The 7287-nt window shown below is 29.7% G+C and overlaps 1 protein-coding gene across 2 annotated transcripts in view; it reads left to right on the top strand.

The window, feature by feature from the left end:
* Window positions 1-2668: 2668 nt before the first annotated feature.
* LOC145284517 (putative E3 ubiquitin-protein ligase makorin-1) overlaps window positions 2669-7287 on the top strand; it is a 152449-nt gene continuing 147830 nt past the window's right edge. For both annotated transcript variants that reach the window (XM_080133502.1, XM_080133538.1), the window contains exon 1: window positions 2669-2946. The gene's annotated coding sequence lies outside the window, so the exon portion shown is untranslated. The remainder of the gene's footprint in view (window positions 2947-7287) is intronic.

Genomic DNA, 7287 nt, shown 5'->3' with positions numbered 1-7287 from the left:
TAAATTAAATTTTTTTTTCGGAGAACTTCGTTCCATAACGAATACATACAATTTAAACTTTTTTCGATATTTTCATTTTCTTATGACTTGACTAAACTGTACAAGTACCTTTCTTACTTATTTGAACTTTTTATGCTTCATAATAAATAGAAATTTCGATAGATTTAAATACATTTTGTTCGAATTTCGGAAAAATAAATATCGGCCGGTGGGGGGCACGCACTAAAAAAATATTTCCCCTCGTATATTTTACAGAAACTGCATCTTTAGCAGTGTCAGAAATTTCGTGAAAATAGTGAATAATTCCACCCCATCTTTCCAAGCTTATAACTCCTCGAAAAATGTAATTCAAGCCCTAATTTTTTTTTTCAATTAAAGGAGTAAGGACCAAGGTTTTATTTAAAAAAAAAAAACAAAACAAAACAATGTGTTTTTTTTTTTTTTAAAAAGGTTTTAAACTTCGGACTTTACAGGTAAATTTCTAAAAAACTGATTTTTTTTTTTTGTTTTAAATTTGAATATATTATTTATTGACCTTTTCTCTTCAATTTGTGATATATAAACCTATTAAACATAAATTAATTATTTACTTTTTAATAGACATTTCAAAATGAGAGGCGTAAATTATTCGACCCCCTATCTTTCTAAGCTTATAACTCCTCGAAAAATGTAATTCAAGCCCTAATTTTTTTTTCAATTAAAGGAGCAAGGACCAAGGTTTCATTAAAAAAAAAAAAAAAGACAAAAAGAAAAAATGTGTTCTTATAAAATAAGGTTTTAAACTTCGGACTTTACAGGTAAATTTCTAAAAAACTGATTTTTTTTTTTTGTTTTAAATTTGAATATATTATTTATTGACCTTTTCTCTTCAATTTGTGATATATAAACCTATTAAACATAAATTAATTATTTACTTTTTAATAGACATTTCAAAATGGGGGGGGGCGTGAAAATGGGGGGGCGTGAAAATGGGGGGCGTGAATTTAAAAAAAACGTTTGTCTAAAATATTATATTCGGTTTATTGGAAAGAACATAAAATTTCACATTGACCCTGAAAATATCGTAAAAATAGAATCAATAGAAAAATTTTGATAAATTTTTAAAATTTAAAAATTTAAAAATATTGAGTTTAAAAATTGAAAAATATTGAGTTCGGAAAATTCATTACTGTTTTAAAAAAAAAATAAAAATATTTTTATTACTTTTAAAACAACTGTAATAGTTTATTTTGGAAGTATAATCCATAAAGAAAATAAATAACCCACTTTTAACAGAGAAATTACGAGATTTTTATATTGTATTCGCAGTTTCGTGTTAGGGGTGTCAAAAATTCCTACAAAAATTCTGATACTGCTACTGCATCTTATATGTAATTTCATTCTAAAATGGATAAGTATCGAAAATTTCACGAAAATCTTACTATTAGTTGATTTTTACTAGATTTATTAAATACAGGTATGTTTTCATGTTCGGAATGTCTACTTACATGGGAACGTTATTTTAAAGCGCCAATTATGTAAACACGATTTTCGTCTCGCAATTTCATCATTTTCGTTCGATGAAAAAAAATTTTTTTAATCATTACTGGTTTATTTTGCCCTTTTTCTTTTAAATGTTACAAAAGTTATACTGATAATATTAATTTATAATAAATTTACATCGTGTTACATATAGGGTGGGGTAATTCTGTGGTGACTTTTGGAAGTCCCTATCGTATATACGTTCTTTGCTGACTCGAGGATGTCCTAAATTTGACGTTATTCGGCCTTAAGAATTCTAACAAATGATTAATTATACTTAATTAAGCATTTGTTAGAACAACATCAACGAAATATGAAATACCAGTAACCAATGAAAAAGTTGTCTACTATTCGAATAACCAACAATAAATAAGTTGTTTTCTAATTAACCAATGATAAATGTTTACCTGCTTAAAAAACACCCTTTTTAATAACATTTTAATTTTCTTTTGAAGGTTATAATTTGTAATGGGAATTAGTTGATATTGCGAAAACAAATATTTAATTACAAGATCATATATAAAATTACTTAAATAAAACTAAAAACAATCAAAGAAAATAATACAATTTAAAAAAAAATCAGGAAAAGTTTTCGATTTTTTTTTTTTTTTTTAATATTAACACAAATTCATGCATAATTTATTTCACAACAATCAGAAGATTTAATAATATTAAATTAATAAATCTCGACTGCTTCGGCAATTATTATTATTAAAAAATAAACCTGATTTTTTTTTTTTTTTTTTTTTTTTTTTCGTAAACTGCTTCATTTTTAGTTCCGGGGCTATGTTCTTGCAGAGACGAGGTCTTCTTTTTTTCTTTCTTTCTTTCTTTTTTTTTTCTTTTTTTTTTTTTTTTTGCCTGAAATTGTTTCATTGTTCGTGTTTAGTTTTAGCGTTTCAAGTTATGTTTTCAAAAAAAAAAATACTTATTTTGCTTGCTTAGATGATGCTAGTTATCTCCTTTACATGGTCATCACGAACTCCGTTAGTGCCCCTATCCTAGAGGAAAGTGAACTCTTGATTGGGGAAAGAAAATTACCTCAATCTAGAAGGATTTTTTAAAGCTTTAAAGAGTTGCTTCCCCTGAAAAAGTACTTTAGAGTTATCTCCCTTTGTTTAACTATGTTGCTTTGACAATCGTCTAATTTTGTTAATTTCGAATTAAGTAACAGTGAAAAGAAGAGAAATTTAAAAAGTGTTCGGTTTTTTTCTTCTTATTTTTCGTGTTCAAAATATATTACTAACACCAAAAAATAATTACAATTAAAAAATATATAATTTAAATACGGGAACAAAGTAAATTAAATTATATTAAATTAAGAAAATGAATTTAAAGATTGACCACATGTAACAGTAACAGTCACTAACAGTAACAGTAACACCTATTGAATTGTACGGACAGACTTCAAACAATATTTTCGAGGTAAGTTTTTCATATTTTTTCATGTTTTTCTATTCTTTTGAAATACGTTCATATTTATTGTTGCTTTCATATCGTTTATATATCTCCCTTAATAATATCCATTCTCAAGTCCCCTATTTTGTTCTTTAGTCCTCACGATGTTTCTGGCAAAGGGGGAATAATTGTTGCTCTCTAGGTCGGAATTATGCATCGCACACTTATCATTGTTTTTTTTTATTTTATTCATTTATTTATTGGCTCATTACATCAACTGGCTTCATGCTTTGTCTGGAGCGATTTTAATAATAATAATAATAATAATAATAATAATAATAATAATAATAATAATAAATCTTATATTTCTGCCTGTCTGTCCGTTCCACTTTTCTTGGAAACTACGGGTCCGATTTGGCTGAAATTTTGTATAGACATTTACATTAGACATTAACATTAAAGTGCAGCGAACCAAGTTTTATAGTATTTGTTCGACACAGTTAAGAATTTATAGTGATTAATCATCTAAATACTACATTTAATTTAGAATTTTTCTCGCAAATTACTTGATGATCCGGCTTAAATTTTGAATCGATCTTTGTCTTGATAAGATGCAACAAAATGAGTATTATGGTATCCTTCCGAAAGATTAACAGGGATTCGTATTTAATGCAAAAATGAACACAAAATTTAACCATATTCAACCATTAATTTGGCAGAAAGTACTCCTAAATCAATGGGTTATAATTTTTGTCCATTTTTAACGGGGGGGGGGGAGAAGAAGAAGAAGAAGAAGAAGAAGAAGAAGAAGAAGAAGAAGAAGAAGAAGAAGAAGAAGAAGAAGAAGAATATTGTATAACATAATCATGAGACTAATAAGAAAAAACTTTAATGATAATGAGCACAAAACCTTAAAAAGTTATAAAAATAAAAAAAAATACAAAATGTACTTGTGCATTTAACGAACCAAACGTAACTCAGCATTTGCTCGGCTTTGTCCGATGCATGACGTCAACAGCTCGGGTTTTACTGCTGATTGACGAAACATGGTCATCAGCCAATCAAAACGCTGCGCGCGTGTCGAGCAGCAGACGAGAATTCCGATATGGGTGTTTGAGATGGCGGCGACTAGGAATCTCCAGCGCAATTGTGGACTGGAAGAATTTCCTGCGAGATATAATATGCCGGAATTACTTTCTCAGGAATCCCCGGCAGATAGGAGGCCCAGCAGGATATACGATCGAAATCGACGCGTCTGTCTTCTTCAACCGCCGGAAACACAACGTCTAACACCGGTCTTGATTGTGTTTTTTAGTATCTTTTAATGTTGAAACATAAAAGCGTTTAATTCAAATTTTACATTGCAACATTAAAAAATACTAAAAAACGCAATCTTCTCCCACAAACGGGTAAAATGATTCACGTGAACTTTTTCGAACATGATTGCTAGGAATGAACGCTGTCCACGCTACAAATCTCCAGTTCTTTCAACGGTTTTCTTTTTCTTTTTTATTTCGATACTTTTTTGCGACCGCTTGAAATATAAAAAAAAATAACAATAAAAATATTAAATACAAAAAGTTACATCGTTTTTCATGCTTCAAAAAACCCTCATAACCTTTAAATCAATATCCTAGAAGCATACGTTGACTTTTAACATTATATATATATATATATATATATATATTCTCGAGTGGCCTTTGAGCTTATAAGTGGTAACTCTTTAATATTTGTATAGGTGTGTGTGTGTGTGTGTGTGTGTGTGTGTGTGTGTGTGTGTGTGTGTGTGTGTGTGCGCGCGCGCGTGTGTGTGTGTGTGTGTGTGTGTGTGTGTGTGTGCGCGCGCGCGTGTGTGTGTGTGTGTGTGTGTGTGTGTGTGTGTGTGTGTGTGTGTTAACATAAAAGTTTTGTAATAGCTCAATAGTGTAGAACTAGAGTTCTAATAAAATGTTAATAGTATGTAAAACCTCAACAATTGTACGGAACAATTTTTCATGAATTCATGAAATCAAACTTTAATGAACCTAGGGAAATCTGTTTTCTTTATCATGTATATCAACACCAGTTAAAGCATTTGTCTATGTCGAATGAGATATTATTGCTTCATTCAATTCATTCCATTTTTTTGTTTTGTTTTGTTTTGTTTTGTTTTGTTTTGTTTTGTTTAGCAACGCAAAATAAACGAATTAAGCCAGACTGATATTAGTTTATTTTTATTTTTTATTTTTATTCTTAGTTTATTCGATTTTATTTTCATCATTTCTGTTAATTTTTTTGACTTAATTTTGTCTTCTTTTTGTTTTTATTTTGTTTTGTTTTTTTACACTATAATTTATTTTCCTTACTGTTATTTTTATACATTTACTAGCAGGGTGGTGGAATCGCCCGGCCTTTCCCCGTCGTAAAATACGCTTAAATATATTTTAATCCATGCAGTTTTCGTAGCTATTATTACAGAGCCATTTCTCTATTGAATATTATACAGATATATAGTACTGATTTCAATGGTTAGAAAGTGACATGGGTGTCATCAGCAAGAATTGAAACCAAAACACTTAGTACCCCAATCGCAATCCCTATTGTTTGAATTATCGACAGATAGATAAGAAAGATTTAAAATTAAACCACTTCAAGCAATGAATGAATTTGCGCATGCACAAAAGTAATAGAAATATGTCGGCAACTTTAAATGAACATTTTACATTTCAACTTGCTGACATATTTATGTATGTGTTATTAATCCACCCAAACAAAGATTTTACTCGTTATAAATCATATTTGGTGTATGCTTACTATTTCATGTTAATGCTGTGTGGTCAGTAGTTTAAGAGTTTATCGGTTAAATAGTTTTACGGGGGCACGCATGCATACATCTATTATTTTATTTATATAGATAATTACGAGAAAATCCATGCATCAAATGGTTAGAATTTGTGATATATATATATATATATATATATATATATATATATATATATATATATATATATATATATATATATATATATATATATATATTTAGTAATGTGATTGATAATTTAAAAATCAAATTATAATTAAATTAAAAATCCGTTTCATAAGAAGGAACAACAACAAAACCAATCATTTGTACGATCGTTTCGGAAAACAGTGTTTTTATTGTGGTAGACATCAAGTTACGGACAATAATTATTACATATAGTTTTTTAATAAACAAGGTTTCCTCATCAGCAAATTGTGAAGGGTTTTTATTAAGTTTAAAAGACACCATAAATAAACCTAGTATTAAAAGTAAGGCAGATGTATCTGGAAAAAATTAAAATAAAGGTCTGGATTTAAATTTATATATATATATAAGAGATAGAGGGGGAGTAGTATATATATACCATTTTAATTTATGAAAAAGACAAAATGAAAAACAAATCAAACGAGAGATCTTTTACTAGTGTTATTCGGATCAACGAACATTATTGGTCCAAACGAAACCGGCCAAAAATCTCTCGTTTGTTTTATTTTTCTCCTGTGTTTAATTTTTTTCTTTTTTTTTGGGGGGGGATCTTTTTTCTTTTTCTGTTCTTTTCATCCTGTCTCCACAGCATTTCGTTGTATGATATATTTTATATTTTATCGTCATAATTTCTTAACTTGGTTTATAGTATTGTTTCTTACAAAAATATTTATTTGAGAATGGATGACGTCATAATGGATGAATGGTAGATTTTAAAAAATAAAAATAGTTTGTGACGTCATCCCTTTTCAAGTACATACATATTTCTTTCTTGATAATAATGTAAACGTTCGATTACGGTGGGTTTTTGTTCCAGGCAGGTTTTGTGCGACTTTGTGGTGCTCATGGCCTGGTCGACATTGAGGTTCTTACATTGTGTCAAATCTGACTCTCGATGAGGGATAGCTGGATAGAGACAAGCAAGATATAAACCTTAACACATTATTGAAGAGCGCTTTGACCTGAAAAAAAAATGCCTGGGCATGTCCATCGACATTCCCCGGTAGAAATCTCAGGCGATTGATAATAAAGTAACCGTTTCTCAAAACGAGAAAGTAAAGCCTGAGAGAGTGAACCTCCTAGAACGTCATTGGATCAGTAACATGCCGCAGTCAACAGCGCAAAGCCATTTCAAAAATGGCCCAGACCCTGTTGACTTTCGCACCGAGGGTAACTCCACCCCCCGCCCCCGAACAGAATAAAACAAATAATTATATTCTTTCTCTGACGAGAAACCAGCCGAGTTGGTTAATAGAAAAACATGACTAGCCTTTCCCCCTCTTTTCCTCAATTTAATGGGCATGTACCATTATTAACGTCATTCGTCTCCTCGTCCTAATTTTATCATTATTTCGATTTTTATTTACTATCAACTAAGCAGC

Source organism: Euprymna scolopes, chromosome 1 (assembly GCF_053919585.1).
Source record: "Euprymna scolopes isolate OS-2025 chromosome 1, ASM5391958v1, whole genome shotgun sequence".
Lineage (NCBI taxonomy): Eukaryota > Metazoa > Mollusca > Cephalopoda > Sepiida > Sepiolidae > Euprymna > Euprymna scolopes.
The sequence above is the reverse complement of the archived record's forward strand: the minus strand, read 5'-3'. Positions and strand labels throughout refer to the sequence as shown.